This window comes from Falco naumanni, chromosome 1 (assembly GCF_017639655.2).
Source record: "Falco naumanni isolate bFalNau1 chromosome 1, bFalNau1.pat, whole genome shotgun sequence".
Lineage (NCBI taxonomy): Eukaryota > Metazoa > Chordata > Aves > Falconiformes > Falconidae > Falco > Falco naumanni.
Window position 1 is genome coordinate 87,829,939 of NC_054054.1, and position 16,282 is coordinate 87,846,220.

The 16,282-nt window shown below is 43.6% G+C and overlaps 1 protein-coding gene across 1 annotated transcript in view; it reads left to right on the plus strand.

Annotated features, from left to right (window-relative positions):
* The first annotated feature begins 6,428 nt into the window (after positions 1 to 6,428).
* Positions 6,429 to 16,282, plus strand: part of HIC2 (HIC ZBTB transcriptional repressor 2) — a 44,294-nt gene continuing 34,440 nt past the window's right edge. The window contains exon 1 of the mRNA XM_040603515.1: positions 6,429 to 6,535. The gene's annotated coding sequence lies outside the window, so the exon portion shown is untranslated. The remainder of the gene's footprint in view (positions 6,536 to 16,282) is intronic.

The window sequence follows — 16,282 nt, forward strand, 5'->3', positions numbered from 1 at the left end:
CTTAAGATAAATTCCCCTGATACTGTCTGCATAGGTATATAATCTGTACTGCTGCCATCTCAAAGCAGGGTTAGCTTACTTGCTTGTTTTTTAAAGATGTATGAAAACAATGCATCTTTGAGCAGGAAAAATAAGTCTTCTACAACAAGGCCTCTTTAGATTGCCTGCTAAGGGGTTAAATGCATCGCCCAATTCTGAGGAAGCCTGTTCCAAGGAAGGCATTGACTGGAATAAGGTTTTGCTGCAGACACATGCTGATGTGCTTGCAGCAAAGATTGCAGGCTTATCAGTAAAGATAAACATGCAAGGGCTTCCAAAACCATGTGTCCCTGCCACTTGTTTGGGATCCTTTTTCAGAGACCAAGAGAAAATACAAGGTCTTCCTCAAGACAGATGCTACTTCGAAGAGGGCAGCCAGCAGACTTTGTAGAAACAGAGACCATATATTACTGTGTGGTTTGGAACAGGTACAGGAGATATTAGTTTACCTGATTCAAAATAGTACTTGAGACCTTGCAGTATCATGTGGGGTTGGCTCTTTCCACTCAATCATCAGTCTTTTGCTGAGTGTCCAAACACTGGACAATGCTGGGTTTTGTTGTCCTCAGTTACTTGCCATAGCTAATTTCTGCATGTGGCTTTCTGCTGCCAGGCAGTCTCCAGGCTTTACTACCCATTTGTTTGCCACTTCCCACAAATACTTTGTTATTTTATTTTAATCCTGGTGCTGAGAGGAGGGGAAGGGAGATAATGTTGTTTTAAAAGAATGGAATAAAAATGCACAGGATCAACTATAGAATTTCTGGGCACAGAACAGACCTCTTGAGTTGCCTGCAAAAACAGTCACAATGGTAATATTAGGTGTAATTATGGTGTAGCCTTGTAAATAATACATTTTTCTTTATTTCCCTCTCTTTCTGCTTCTATCACCAAACACTGCAAAGCAGGAGATGCAGAAATCAAGCACCCGGCATCTTGAGGCCAAATTCCAAAAGTCTGCATTGAAAAATGCAGAAATTATTCCAGATGGGTGAGGACTGGCACTTTCTTTCTGTCCAGGAAAGTCTGTGCCATTCTGAAATCTCAGCCTGGGTCCCTCTGTTTTGCCACCAAGTCTGATTGACACCTACATGTGTGTGGCCCTTTTACACAGGGGTGGACTTAAGTTTGAAAATCCGGACATTTTTGGACTGTGACAACAGTTGGTATGGTATTTCAATCTGTATTTTAGTTTTTTTTAAATTATATATATTATATAAAAAGGGAGTGTAGCAACTTATTGCACAAATCAGAGAGGAGAACAGTTTATAAAAACAATTTAAAAGTTTCTCTCAGTGCAGCGGGTCTTTGAATGTGGAAAGAGGGACTTGTACAACTTAAAAAAATTCTCTTAAACTTGCAATGTGATAGATAAAGCTAGTTCTGAGAATGTGAAAATATGGGCTCCATGTGCTAAAGCTATTTGAAAAGAGGTGTGAGTGAAGGGGCTGAGGTTGGTGTGAACGTCAGACTTCCTGCCTCCTGCACTTTCTGTGTCGCAGCTGTAGCACGTTCATAGTGTGGCACTTCTTTTAAAAGGGACTCTGAACTAACCCAGCCTTTCAGGAAAAGACCAGCTTCAGCCAGAAATACTGGCCCATCGCAGGATGACAAGAGGAAGAGCTTTGTTACTAGCTTGTGTTTGATCTTAGCTGCTTTTTTTTCTGCTCTCAGTAGCATGTTAATGATACCTGTGGGAGGTGAAAAATGGGTGAATTCCTGATAGGGTGCGGACAAGTTCGCAGTTTAGTTCTTGCCCTCTTCTTCCCCTCTGGTAAAAATTTTGGGGGCTGGCCCAGATGCATAAAAAGGAACTTTTTCCTAGAATAATTTTCTGTCTTACATCTGCTGAGGACTCTGAATCAGAAAGGCAGTAAGCAGTTGACTCAGTTTGTTTTGTCTCCTCTCCCCCTTTCTTATGTTTAAAATTATGAGTATTTATGGGAAATGACTGGCTTGAAAGTCTAGGACAAGTCTGAGCTGCCCATAAGCCATTTGCCTTTGATACAGTTCAGTTTTGCCTTGTTTATTTTAAAATTTAAAGCTGAAATGCCAAGTGCACCCTGAATTCCCATTCTGTTTCAAATGTCAGTTGCCAGCTTCACATCTCTTCCACGTGATTCTCTACATATCACCCCACTCTTGGTATCAGAGAATCAGCAGGGTGGGTAAGCTGCACCCTGGGTCAGAAGAACAGGGTGATGGTGAAACAGAAGGGTGCCAAACATGGAGGCACATATGCCCCAGCTTCTGCTGCTGCCCAGGGAGAGGGGCTGCAAGTCTCCGATAAGGAATGGAAAGAGACCAAAAGGGATGGGTGGGCCCCCAAAGGCAGCGATCTGGATGCCAAAATATCTTGCTCCAGCTTTGCAAGGAGCAGCATGCAAGTGCCTCAGAGGAAGGGCTAGCTGTGGTTTGTGGTTTAGGGAGTTGACACACATAGTCTCTGGACCCTTTTTCATGGGCCTGTGAAGCAGTGTTCTGTCCCAGGAACTGGAGCCTGTCCTCCTTGGTGTAGTCCTTTCTTGCTTAGCAGGTTTGAGGCTGTGTTCAGAGCAAGCAGTCATGGCTGTCAGTCAGAAAGGCTCCTGGCTGAAGAGGTAGGGTTTAGCATCCTACATAGTTTATGCTATGTATGTTAGAGTTAGATTAGGATGGACATGTCTGTAATTAAACACTTGAGTTTGGGTTTCTGTTTTTAAACTACTGTTGTAAACCAGCAGTAGGTACTGTGGCAGGCAACCTGTGACTATGTTTCTGTGCCCAAGAACTACTCTATTTTTTCCTTCTTTCAGTAAGTGAACTGTGTAACTTCTTTGTGGACAGAAAGAACAGTGTGTTGACCTCCACTGCTGATCATACTTCAGTTGCACCCAGGTATAACTGATAGCAGTTACTCACCTGGATTTACTTTCTGTCAATGCACGTAGCTGGTCACATGGAGGGGAAGTAAAATACTTCAATAATATATATAGCACAAGTGCCTAGATGGAATAAGAAGAAACAAAGTGTGTCAGAGGGGAAAATGCACTGCAAATCTTTCAAATTAAGTAAGAAAACATTTCCATAGTTCAAATATTTCATTCTGCAGGAAAGGCTGATGCTGAACCTGATAAAAGTCATCCAGATGGTGAGAGATTGCTACCTAGTACTAAAATACCAGCATGCCTATTGACCTACAGTGTGCTCCTCATACCTGGCAAAGCACTGGTTACACTAATCTCCCAGTCTGCTTCCCTTCCAGTTGCGAGTTCTTCTACAGGGATGACCAGAGGGAATCTTAGAGATACTACAAAGAAGCCTGTTTGCTTAAGAGGGCATATGTACATCTTTTAACAATCTCGTTGTATACCTCCTTTGTGGGAGGATCCCTGACCTTATACAGAGAGGGACAAGTGCTAATTAACTTAATTCTGGGAACAGGAGGTGGTATGACCTTTTCCAAAGTGATTCTTTTGGGCTAGAGTTTACAGAGAGGTATTTGCTAGGACTGATGTCTGGCTTTGCTATGAAAACATTATTCATAGAGAGGTGTAAAATTCCCTGGTGTGGCTGAGGGAAGAAATTAACCTCCCATCCCTCTGGTTTGGGTTCATGGTTCCTTGCCTAAAAATTGTTGGCACTGTGGCCATACATTTGTTATTTAGTATCAAAACACAGTTATGTTTGCTGTCTCATCTTTTAGCACACAACACAGCAAGTAGATCCAAGTTATTAGATCGTTGTTTTGGCCACCACTCACTGTATGTGGGAACATCCCATATTTTACTGGCACCTCAGGAAGAAATTAATTTCTGGGGCTTTTTCTTTGTCTCACTATCATGTCGTCTGTCCTGAGCATCTTCCACATTTCTCCCTCTTTTGCCAAAGAAGTGGTAAGGATTCTTAATGCCACCTCTGCTGCACTCCCACCAAGAAGATCAGGGACACAATGACAACCACTCCGAGTGTGCCTATGCTATTTGATTTTTGTTCTTGCTACCAGTATTAAGCGATCAGTCCCAGTTGCCCCAGTGTAAACAAAACCAGAGGCAGATACAGCACTGCCTTAGCAGCAACTGCAGAAGGCAGAGCTTATGGAGATGTGCCTGGGGTGAGCAGGACAGAGGGCAGTTGCTCTGACTGTTGAGGACTGCAGCCCCCATGAAGGAGGCAGGTTGCTGAAGACCCCCTGGCTGGCCATGTGTCAGGCTCACAAAGCACCTACGAAGCCCTGCCTGCTGAGAAGTGGGCAGAAAGCTGGCCATAGGGTCTTACAGCTTGAGAGAGGTAAGGCAGCAGCCGGCGAGACTAAATTTTCCTCAGGGAAAGAAAGATCTTTGGTCCCTGATCCCTGTTGTCTTCTAATGTTTTTTAAACTCCCCAAAAAAAGCAATTCTTCTTCATTCCCCTCCGCCACCCCCAACAACAAAAAAGCACAGGTTTGCTGTACCCTAAGAGAAACAAATGTAAGTACCTCTTTGGAAAACACTCCTGAGGCCTGCGGCCATCCCGCATTCCTGAGGCGGCTGCAGGCCTCCTCCCCGGCGTGCCTGCCCAGCGGGGCAGCGGCTCTGGGCTCTGGCGGCACATGGCCATGCTGCCCTCCCGCTGCCCCAGCACAGCCACCCAGAGCCCCCAGCACAGCCACCCAGGGCCCGCTGCTGCCCTCCCGCTGCCCCAGCACAGCCACCCAGAGCCCGACCCGAGCCCGACCCGGGGCTCGGACCCCCCGGAGCCTGGCTGTAGCCATGTGTTGTGCTGCTTGTACTGGAGGTGGCTGCTGAGGAAAACAGAAGTGGCACCTCCACCAGGCCGCCTTTGCTGCCGTGTTCGTTCAGAAGACAGCTCCACGTCCAAAGCATTGCCAGACTGATCTATGAACACTGCGGAGCAACCAGCTGCCATGTCCTCATCCTACTTCTTGTCACAGCATCGCCAGTAGAGCAGGAAGCTTTTGGTGATGTAACTAGGTAAGGGGCATTTATTTAGATAAAAATGAAGGTAAACCCCCTATTTCCCAGTTGGTTTGACCCCTATTTACAGAGATTTAGTAATGCCTGTATGTAGAAGGAATATCTACATGACTGAAAATGTGCCCTGCTAATATTAAAAGGTATACTGTGGAATTTTGCCTAAGGATGAAATGTAATTTTAATTGAAAGCTGCTGTAACTTGATAGGGAATATCCACCACAGTCTTGAGGATCTACTTTAAAATATAGTTAAACACAGAGCCAACTCCCACCACTGTCTCTTCGAGCTACACGTCCTCTTTGATCCATCCATGGTGCTTACAATTCCTAAGAGACACACACACTGCCAGTAGTCAGAGCTCATTAATATTTATATGATACCTTCCATGTGAAGATGTGCACTTTGCAATTATTAATTAAAACAATTTCACAAACCCCTAAAATTTAGCTCCATTTCATAGCTTACAAAACTGAGACCCAGCAAATTTGTGTGTCCTTGCATGAGACAGAATGAGATTAGGGACTTGGAAGCTTGCCTGGATGGACTCCTATTATGCCATATTTCTTTATCTTTCCTTCATCAGTAACTTTTGAAAAAGCAGCACAGGTTTGCTTTGGCAATAAGATGCACTATGAGCCTGTACTACCTGGGCAATCCTGAGGAGATGAGTGAAGGGAACCTACTCTTTCATTGTGGTTCTTCACAGAGTGTTTGCTTTGTAGAAAGCCTCTTTAGAAATGAAACCTGGAAACAGCTTCTCAACCCTGCAGAGAAGACCCTGAATGAATCTTTACTTGAATGCGTTAAACCCCTCCCTAGCACCCTGTATTTCAGTTCCCATGTAAGAGTAGACAGAAGGGATGGTGGCTTATAATCCATGCCAGACATGGGCTCTTTCCTGGTGCATATGGAATGAAGGAGCTTGGCTCAGTGTGAGACTGATAACGGGGAGGGAGGGCTTGCCATGCGATTAGACCAGTTCACTGTAAACACCTAAGTTGCACAAGTGGCTCAAACTTTGATCTTTTTGTTGTGGAAAAGAAATCTGAGACTGTGAAACCTGCCCTCAGTCACAAACAAGGAGGTGGACATTACTCAAACCCAAGCGTGGAAACATAACTACAGTTAAATGTGATCAAAATGGAAAAAGCACTTCTTTCTTCCTCATCCCTTGCTCCCTGATGCACTGAGTGCTTTTACTAGGGGCTCCTACGCTGACTTGCCTAGCTCTGTTTGTGAGCACAGGCCCCAGTTCCACACCTGAAACACCCAAACCCAAATGCTCCTGAGTGCTGTCTGGGATAAGGTTTAAGCCACAGGTGCAATTAAGCTTTTAAGTGGTAAGCCTATTTGGTTAGGGGCACACCTAGAGCCTGCAACAAGCTGAGAGAAAAACTATCAGTCTTTCACATTGACAGGCGGTTCCTGAAATACTGCTGGAAGGGTTAAGAAGAAGCTGCAACATTCGTAATTCTCCTGGTATTTATTGTAACAACTCTCTGAACAAGTTCTCTGTGGATGCATCTGGCTGCCCTAGTGAGGTGGGACTTGGTTTTAATTACAAATCTGGTAATGTGTTATCAAAATGATGGTATTGTTAAGGCCCTGGGCACACTTTCTAGTCCTCGCTTCTTTTCCCCTCACCCCCTCCCTCCCAAATCTGCTTGAGCAAACACTGGAGCAAAAGGAGAAGTATCACAAGAGTGTAGGCTGTTAGTGTGTGGTTTCTTTTCCTATTGGCAGTGGGAGCTTTGATTAGCTTTTTAAAGGAGAAATATCATAACAGGTTGTCCAGTAAAAGGCTGGTGAATGTTTTAAGATGCAAATGTTCACAGACATTCCATGAGCGTATGAAAAATGCTGGATGTGAGACTTCAGTAATTCCTTGACATTCTGATTTCTTTGCGCTGCGTCATAGCTTTGCTTTTATAATCATTAGGACAGCATCAGAGACCTTTGCTTTGCATAGTCTTGAGTTCTTGGGCAAGGATTTAAAAGTGGAACATTAAGACGTTGTTAGTGAACATGTCCTAATTAGTCTCTACCTTGGCTGCCACATGCTCAAGGGCCGTGAGCCTTACCTATGCTATGCCTCTCAAACGCCTTCAACAATATAGTATTTTATCCTAGTCTAGACAAAGTCTTAAGGGTTACTTTGTCTCGTCAACTAATCACTCCTTTTAGTGGGAAAACTGCTTTCCTACAGGATTGTTTCTTTGCCTGCTTTTTCCTTCTTGCTGTCTCTTTTCTCCTCTCCTCTGCATACCTTCCCTGCAGCAACTCCTGTTCCATCTGCTGTAATGTAAGCATTAACTATTTAATTGCTGATTAGGAAAAGCTCATCACGTGGGCTCTGAAACAATAATGGAGTGGGAATAGAGGAGTGGGAGGCAGAGGGAGATGTGTGAGTTCTCAGTTCTTTATCACAGGCTGGCCTGGGAGGGCATTACTCATTTTTGACGCCATGAGGGTGTTTAAAGTCTCTTCAATCTAATGACTAGAACAGTTGAATGGGATTTGGATGCAACTGAGTACTAGTCATCTTTTGCTGCTGAACTTGCTATTTGACCTTGAGTGAGCTAGGCCTGGCCTTTCATCCCTTAAGTGGATAGAGGGCAAGTACTGTAGCTAAGTGCTTTGAGATTCTTGAATTAAGAAAAAATACTCATGCAGAAGACTAGTTGCTTCTCCTGTATAATAAAATAGTGTGGAATGTTGGAATTCTTCCTTTATGTTTCTGCACCAAGTTGCACAGGGTGAAATGAGAAGCTGGAGATCTGCAGTTCTCGAACCAGCAAAAGCCCTTTTAGCTCTATATTCCCAGGCAGCCATATAGAGGCTTTTACCCAACCAACTAATTTCCTTGTGTGACACAAATTCGGTTGATGGCCCCTTTCCCCCTGGCATAGGCTATTCTAAGGATTCTTATGTTATTAGCGCTTTGGCTGCTCTTTGCACTTGCAGTACCTAGCTGCCAGAGTCAGATGTAGTCTGTAGTGCAATACTTGTGAAAATTGGGCAGACTCCTGGGGGACTGTGGGCAGTGGAGGGAGGGAAGGTGTGGAGGGGGACTCTGCAACCCATAAAGTCAGTCTCTGCCCTGAGGATATTTTGTGGCTAGTCACCATCACCAGTTTCTCACTTGGTTTTGCGGGACCCTGAAAGTTGAGTTGGAGATGGAAATTGGACATTTTCCTTTCTGTCATGAAAGAAAGGACTGAAATATTTTGATAATGCCATTGTAAAAGACAAGAAAATGGTATTCTTAGCAATTAGTTTCAGTCTGAGTAAAACACTTTCCCTTGCTATCTCATTTGTATGGGGAGTTTATTGTTAGCAGATGCTTAATTTCTGTAAGCAATTAATATTTGGAAAGCTTAAAGATTATTCATATACATGTAAAAAACCCTTGTATTTTACTTCAGTTAGGGAGTAAGCACTCACACAATGTCCCCTCAAAGACTGCACAAAGACCAGAACTGGCATTCTTGATACTTTCAAGGAACCGGTGGGTCTATGTGTAGGAGAGGACAAAGGAGAGAGTAAGTGTATATATGGGCAGGGAATGGAAATAAAGGAAAAACTATCTTTGAGAAAAGGGACAAAAAATGCCAATATACTTCTTGTGCTGTCTGTCTTCATCAAAAACAACCCCCACCTCCTCTCCCTCAATCCCACCTCAAAACAAAACCCCAACACAATTCCACTTAGAAAACATCCTTGCAGATCACGTGGCAGCTGGCAAGGGCTGCTAGCCCTTCTGCCAAAGACAGCTTAGACTCCTGAAACAAAGCAAACTGGGCTGAAATTCTAAGCATAAAAAACTAAAGCAGCTGCCTCCCTGACATCCTGGGTCGGACTCTGATTTCAGTTTCGCTTCTGCTAGATCTTAGGTAATGTCATTGCTACGGTGTAACTGAAATGAGAACTGGGTCTGCTAATCTTGACATTGGGTCACCCATTGTTAATCAGTTTGTTATCTCTGTTATATTTGTGGGAGCACACACCCCCACTCCCTTTAGACTGCAGTAATTTATTTGGCCTATTTTACGTCTGATGGTCACTTGAAACTGTACCTCTTGCCTGTCAGCAGCTGTAGTTGTTTTGCTAAGTGACTATCTAAAGTGAGACTTCCTTGTGCAAATGTGTATTTTAGACACTGTCACCAGAAATCCAGTGGTTCTCCTCTCTCCCTACCCCTCCCATCCCCTTCAGCTGTTTAGACTTCAGGACACATGGCTTAAATGAACGTGTGCTTGGAGTTTGCAAAATGGCTTGGATGACAGGAGAAATCGGATCACACAATGAGAGTTCAGAACCCAGCCACCAATTGGTACAACAGTCTGCAACTCCCTTATGCTCATTATTGTCTCAGTATAACATCTAGCAACGTGCGTTTCTCACGTCCCCCTCTGAAAAATGGTAACACAAATGAGCAGGCGGAGGAATGTCACCGCCTCCCTTTGAGCGGCTGGGCTGTCTGCCTTTGCTTTCTGTGGTACCCCCAAGGGCTGTGGGTATGGGGGTGGAGAAGGGCCTGCACACCTTATTGTACCTTCTTGCTTACGCTGGAGAATCTCCAGCTTATCCTGCCAGTGCAGTGACTGCATGTGGAGGAGGGGGAGAGGTTGTGTTGCAACCTCTGAGAAAATTAGTTGTCTCTGTTTTATCTTTTGCAGCTGCAGCACTTTTCCCCCCCCCCCCCCCCCTTCCTCATCACCCCCCCCCCTCCCCATGTGAGTGGTATGTCTGAACCATATCCTTCAAAACCAGTTTTCTAAGCAGATTAGATGGGTAGCAGAGACAGCTATGCAATCAGGCAAAAATGTGCACTCAAGCCTTCATCTCGTGCAGTGGCCAGAGCAGTAAGTGTCTACCACCTGGATTATTTTTTTTTTTTTCTTCATTCTCTCCCTTTCCTGTTATTCTGAAGTGCTGTGGTCTGCTGCTGTTGTAGACTGAAATGAAATGTTCATTCTAGTCCTTAATTATATCAAAAATAGGGAGGGGAAGGAAGTTGGGTTCCATGCTAATACTTATTAATGTGAAACATAAAGCATGCTCCCTGGCTGGCATGCTTCACCATGCAAAGTGACATTTGCTCCCTGTGAGCATGCTGAAGGGTAATCAGGGGATTACCCTCTGGTCCTCTAATACGAATCCTCCCCTGACCGGTCTGAAAAAACAGTGTCTAAGTTTACTGCTCCTCTGAATTCAGTATGCTCTCCTGGGCTGCCACTGCATGTGAATTTGGTCTCTTGCTGGCCCACATCTTTCAGTGCTCTCTATCAGCCTTGTTGTGTGCTAGGAATCTGACAATAATGGTCTTCACCTGCTTTGAGATATCATGAGAACTCTTAAGCATTGATACTGATTTCATGTCTGTTCTCTTATAGGGCAACGAGCTGAATTTAGGATTAAGCTCTCCAGACGAGTTTGGAAACCTTATGGCTTGTTCAGTGTGGGTGGGAAATGGGGATAGGTTAGTGGGCTGAGTGGCAGACCTGAGGAAAAGAGTTGAGTAAGCTTTGGCTTTCCTCCAAGAGAGGAAACAGAGCAAAGTGTCCCAGGAGCCATGTGTTGCTTCTCTGGAGGAGAGGAAGGAACCCAGAGCAAGGCGATCCAGAAATGCTTTTTTACTCTGAGTATGGAGAAACATGGTGGATAAAAGGAGGGAGAGAACTTGTGATAAAACTAGAAAAGAGAAGTTGGGGATTGAGGTTTGGGGGAAGAAGAGAGAAGGACAGAAAATAAACCCTTTATTTCCCATATAAGGCATGGAGAACAAAAGAAAAGAGAAACTAACATGAAGACCTTTGTGCGTTTTATGGGGTAAAAAAGAAGCTACTAGAAGCCCAGACAAACAAAGATATATTTGAAATATTCATAGAAAACTGTGCTTTAACATATTGGCACAATGTACTTGATTATCTTCTGCTGATCCCTCAAAGGTAAAAAATTGCATTGTGAAGATGAAGAAATTGGAAACAAAAGAAAAGCTCAATCTTACTGGCATAAAGGAGGTGAAAAAGTGGGTGGAAAGCTGGTTGGATGTGTCAACCACAAAAGCAGTGAGATATGATCATTAAGAATTCAGCTTTTAAAATACAAGGAAATCACAGAGATATTTTTCACACTGACTTGTAAACAGCATCTTTGGGTATGCAGCATTGCCAAATTTACCCCTGTCATAGGGGCAACTTACAGTAAGTTCCCACCAAAGCCATACGCCATCTGTTTGAATTACTTAGAGGGAAGGTTCATCTCCTTATTCCCCTTCTATTAGATGTGACAGATTAATGTTTTTGAGGGCAGATCACTGTTAGGCTAAATCTTTCTCTGGTTATGATTCCTTATAACTATAAAACAGTCACAAGGTTATAGGGTTTAAAAAGAGAGGTTTATTGCAGTTTCCAACACTGAAACTACAGGCTAAGTGTCTCTCCTTTTTCTCTTTTTTTTCTAAAGTAAATCAAAACCATATATGCACACGCACTCTACCTTCTCTCAGATACACAGACCTAGGGGTAAGAACACACATTACAAGAGAAGCATTATAGACCCTACAGGAAAACTATTAGCTTTCTGTGAATACATACTGGTCCTCCCACTGAGCCCTCTCCACTTGTTTTTAAAGCTGTTTGTTGAGCATGAGTTGGCAGCTCCCCTAATGTTTGGGGCAGACCTTGGAGCCTTCAGCAGCTCCACCAGCATTTGCTTCTATCCAACTATCCTAAAAGCCGTGCCCATGCCTCAGCTAGAAGCAGCAAGGGATTGACCATTCAGACATCTGTTACAAAATCTCTACTTCAGTACTTGTCAGACTCTAAACTAGTCATTATACTTGGTTGATGAACTTGGTCTTACAGTCCTTGGGTCACAACAGGAGCTGTGTAGGAGGCAGAGGGGTGCTAATATTGCTATGATTTGAGTTCCCTGGTGGGGAAATTTCCATAAGCGTGAGCTTTGTTCACTGTGTTGTTTTTAAGACGGTTTGTAAGAACGCTGCTGTGGTCAGTAGGAGTGAGTTTTTCTTTGAAGTGACTTTTTCACTTCAAATTGTGTGTGTGTGTGTCTAGAAAAGCCCAATTCTAGACTTCTGATCACCAGTAATATTAATAAACTAGTTTTTTACTGGATATGTTATATTGACCTGTCTATACTACCTGAATGGGAATATCTCTTTGTTTTGCTTTAATTAGTCTGAAAGGCTTCACTCGGAACTGGTTCAAAACATTGCATTGGATTCCAAGTAGTCCTCGGCTGGTCAGAGAGCTGTTGTCTGATGTACTTGTCCTCTTCTGCTGGACTCCAAGAGCCCTGGCCTTCCCATATGGCATAATAGCTCTCTCAGAGATCCTGCTGTGCCATGGGACACCTCGGTGTGTGCTATGGGAACTGCCTTCCAGGCAGGGAGTCTGACCCAGAAGTGAGAGCAGGGTTATCAGGCTGCCAAACTACAGTGTCTGAGGCAATGCAACATTGTGGGAATAAAAGCAGTTCAATGGTGTACTGACTCAGAACAAAATTTCTCGGGTCAGGTCACCAAACCAAAATGAACCAACTTTGGTTTCAGTAATGTAAAAATATTCCTCTTCAAATGACACAAAATGCACTGGTGTTCACAAATAGGTGGGGTTTGGGTTGTTGTGTTTTTTTTTTAAACTTGTGAACTTCCGTTTTACAAAAGGTCTCGAATTTCAGTTTTTCTCCCTGAATTGGGATGACATCGAATGTTGAATTACTGGAATTTCTTCCTTTCTGGGGAGGAGGCAGCTGATGAGTAGGAGCAACCAGTTTCAGGGTTAGGACAGCTGACTCTGGAGACCTGTAAAATGGAGCAGAGCAGTGATGGTGGGGCAGATAGGTGATGGAGGGGAGGGGAACACACAGGCAGAAGGAGGGAAGTAGGAGACAGGAATGAGAAGCAGCGATGACAGCTCAACCAGAAGAGTAAGGAGAGAGCAGAAGTTCCTTCTTGGCTTCCTGGGCTGTAGGAACTGCTACATTTTTGTGCTGTGTTATGCTGTTGGCCATGCCTAGCTCGGCACCTTCTGCTTTGCTTAGTGACTGGCAGACATGCAAGCTGGTGCTGCACTGAGAGCTCCTGTCAGAGAGAGCTTGAAGTGCTTCATAGAGTGGGTGAGGTGGAGCTGGAGGTTCACAGCAGTGCACAACTAGGAGTGCTGCATGGTTTCACTTCTGCTCCTTCTGCAGTTGAGTCCTTCCGTGCTAATCGAATGGGGGTGAATGCAGGACCAAAAGATGAGCATTCCCCAATTCTCAGCTGGGCTCTGAGCAGGGCACTGCAGCCCTTGCAAGCTAAGAGAATATCTCTGCCACTAAGTCTTTTTCTGCAAAGCAGAATTAACAGGAATACTCTTTTTTTCTGGTGTGACTGGGAAGGAGCACTAGGGGCTGTTCATAACATACCACAGAGTGTTTATTATGCTGATGCTTCTATTATTTAACAAGTTTCTTAACTTTTTAAAAAATATACCAAATTGATATACTCCATCCATCAGCAATGCCCTCCAGGAATGAGTAGCTAATTAGAGAGCAGGACTTGTGAAAAGACAAACCCGGGTTATGCACAGAACAGGTTTCTCCAGTATTTATTGCCTGCGTTACTGGCCAAGCTTCCTTGTAAGTAATAGTCAAATAATCGGCCTGGGTCCTTTTGTGAATGGTTTGAGTCTGTGTGGTCCTTCTTTGTTAGAGCAGCTCATGGTTTCTGAAAGCTTCTGCACCCCCTGTTCTGAACAGCAGAGCCCGGTGGCACCAGCTGCTTCTGCCTGGAACAAACATTTGCATGTGACATTTAAAAAAAAAAAAAAAAGCCAATTTCAAAATGTATTTGCTTTTCCTTATCCCCTAATTTTTCACCCCTTCTTAAAACTCTGGAAATATTTAAAAGGTGAATATATTTAGTTTTTTCTACAAGCACCTTTTAAACAAGTAAAGCTTGAAGAGGAAAGAGAAATCTTCCCTTCAGAAATAAAACAGCAGCCAGTGTTTGGAAATATTTTAACAATAGACCATATGGGAGTCCCAAACTATTAAGCTTTATTATTCAGAAGGCGGAAAATGTGGTTTGATATTCAATTGATATACAGCATAAATGAGAGCCGCAAACTCGGCTCCCTTGAGCTGGGATTCAGATGTTCTCTTGAATATAATAACTAATGCTTTGGCCTAGTTCCACAGAATGCATCCAGCCTGCTGATCGCAAGCCAAGAAACTGTAGGCTTTTTCCCCCTCTGCCCCCGCTCTCTTCTCCCAAGTACTTTCCTCTCCTGCCAGCATGAGCTTTTGGCCTGAATATAAATCTCTTGATATTAGCTGCGTATAGAAAATGGGGAGGATGCTAATAGGGCACAGCAGTAGAGCTGTCTGTGTGTGCATGTGTGTTTGCTTTAATGATAAAGTTTTCCCTTCATGATGTGCTGCTGTGGGATTATATTGGTCATCTGAGGTGGGAGGTTCTTTGTTCCTGTTTTACTGTTTGTTTCCTATTGCTGTGGGAACAGGTAGGTGAACATCTTTTGGGGTTACTATGAAGTGGTGCCAGAGACCATGAGAGTGTAGAATTTGTTGGAGAGAGAAACTGGAAGTGGTTTCAGTTTCTTTTTTTCTTTTCCCCCCCTCCCCATTTGACTTGCATATATTTATAACTGCCCCTTCCCCCTTCTATCATGTCTCTCAACTTTCTCCCCTATGGGGAAAAGAACCCATAAAAGTTGCTTATAAAATAATACATACGTGAACTAAGATTGCCTGTATGCAAAGGCAGACTGATAGTTACGCAGATACTGTGATCAAGTAATGGCAGGCTGGATTACCTGCTATTTTTTGACACAGGATCCCTGATTCACTCCGTGTACAGGATGGACCAGCTTTGTCAGTGTGAATGTGGGTGGTGTGGTATGAGTAAGGAGTTGCGGGGACAAGAAATGGTCTTGTGGGTCTGGCAGTTGAATACTGCCCTGAAATACTGAGTTCTGTGCTGTCTTTGTCAAGAGCGCTCCCCCAAGATGCCAGTGTTGTCCTTGGAAATGACTGAGCTATGTCCACTGGAACTTTCTGCCCTATGCCCCTCACTAGAACCCAGCTGCCTGGGCACAGACCCCAGGCATGGAAAACCATGCAGATGGTGATGTTTAACAGTCAGGCGCACCAAATCAAGTTATACTCTTAACAGTCTAGAAGCAACCTTGACATAGTACATTTTGTTTCTCTTTGCTTCCTACAACACATGCAACGTGTGATGGCTTTGTATGTGTTTTAACTTGTAAGTGTTCAAGATTTTTGTGCTGCAGGACTTGACAAGTGTCTATAAGTAACTAGCCCCCCAGTTTTGTGACAGACATCCCCTGCTATGTTGGGTCCTATGTCTTCTAGCCTCTCAGAATCTGAAAGAACCTTTTCTATGGTTTGTGATTCCCCCTTGAAAAGGCAACGAGACTTCTGCATTAAGATATCTGGCACTTTTTCTTGGGCTCATCGCATTTCTAGAAAAAAGGCTTTCATTTGACATATAAGTCCAGGAATGCCTATAATACAGAACACAGTAGAGAATATAAATTACACACTCTGAATGTGAAGTTCAGTTTTGGCTTCTGTCTTTCCCCCATTTCTCTTTTCAGTTGTTCATGATAGCTGAAATTTTCCACGTTTTTGTCTCAACCCACACACAAATTTTTTCCTTTGGGGAAAACTGGAGCAAAATCAATTTTAGTGCAATTTTTCAAGCTTCTTTGACTTGCACCTACATCTGTTTGGTGTGGGGGAGTGGAATTTTATCATAAAACGTTTGATTTATTTAATGTATTCAATAAGCATCCAAGATGTGCCAGGTACTTTCTCAGCCCTTTTTGGATGAGAAATCTTGCAAGCTAGGAACTTAATAAACAAAGAAGCTACAGAACTCAAAATTTCCCTGCTGTTAAGGTCACTATATATCTAAGGAATAGACAGAGTTTGAACAAACCAGATCCAGAGACTTGTAAAGTACAAAATGTCACTTGCAGTACTAATGAGATCTAATGTTAAAGGAACAGCTATTTTTTTTTACGTATTTCTTGATATTGTTATCTGCCCAACACTACAACAGTCAAGTGAGATGTGTCCATGTAGCAGCTCTACTTTCGTTGCAACTCTTGAGTCTATTTTTATTGGCAAAGCCGTGGCTGTGATTGTATGATGTGATACTAAGGGCTCATGTAAACAGGGTCACGGATTCGGACCAAGGTAAGTTACAAATCTGAGCGGAAGAGCTATTCCCAATT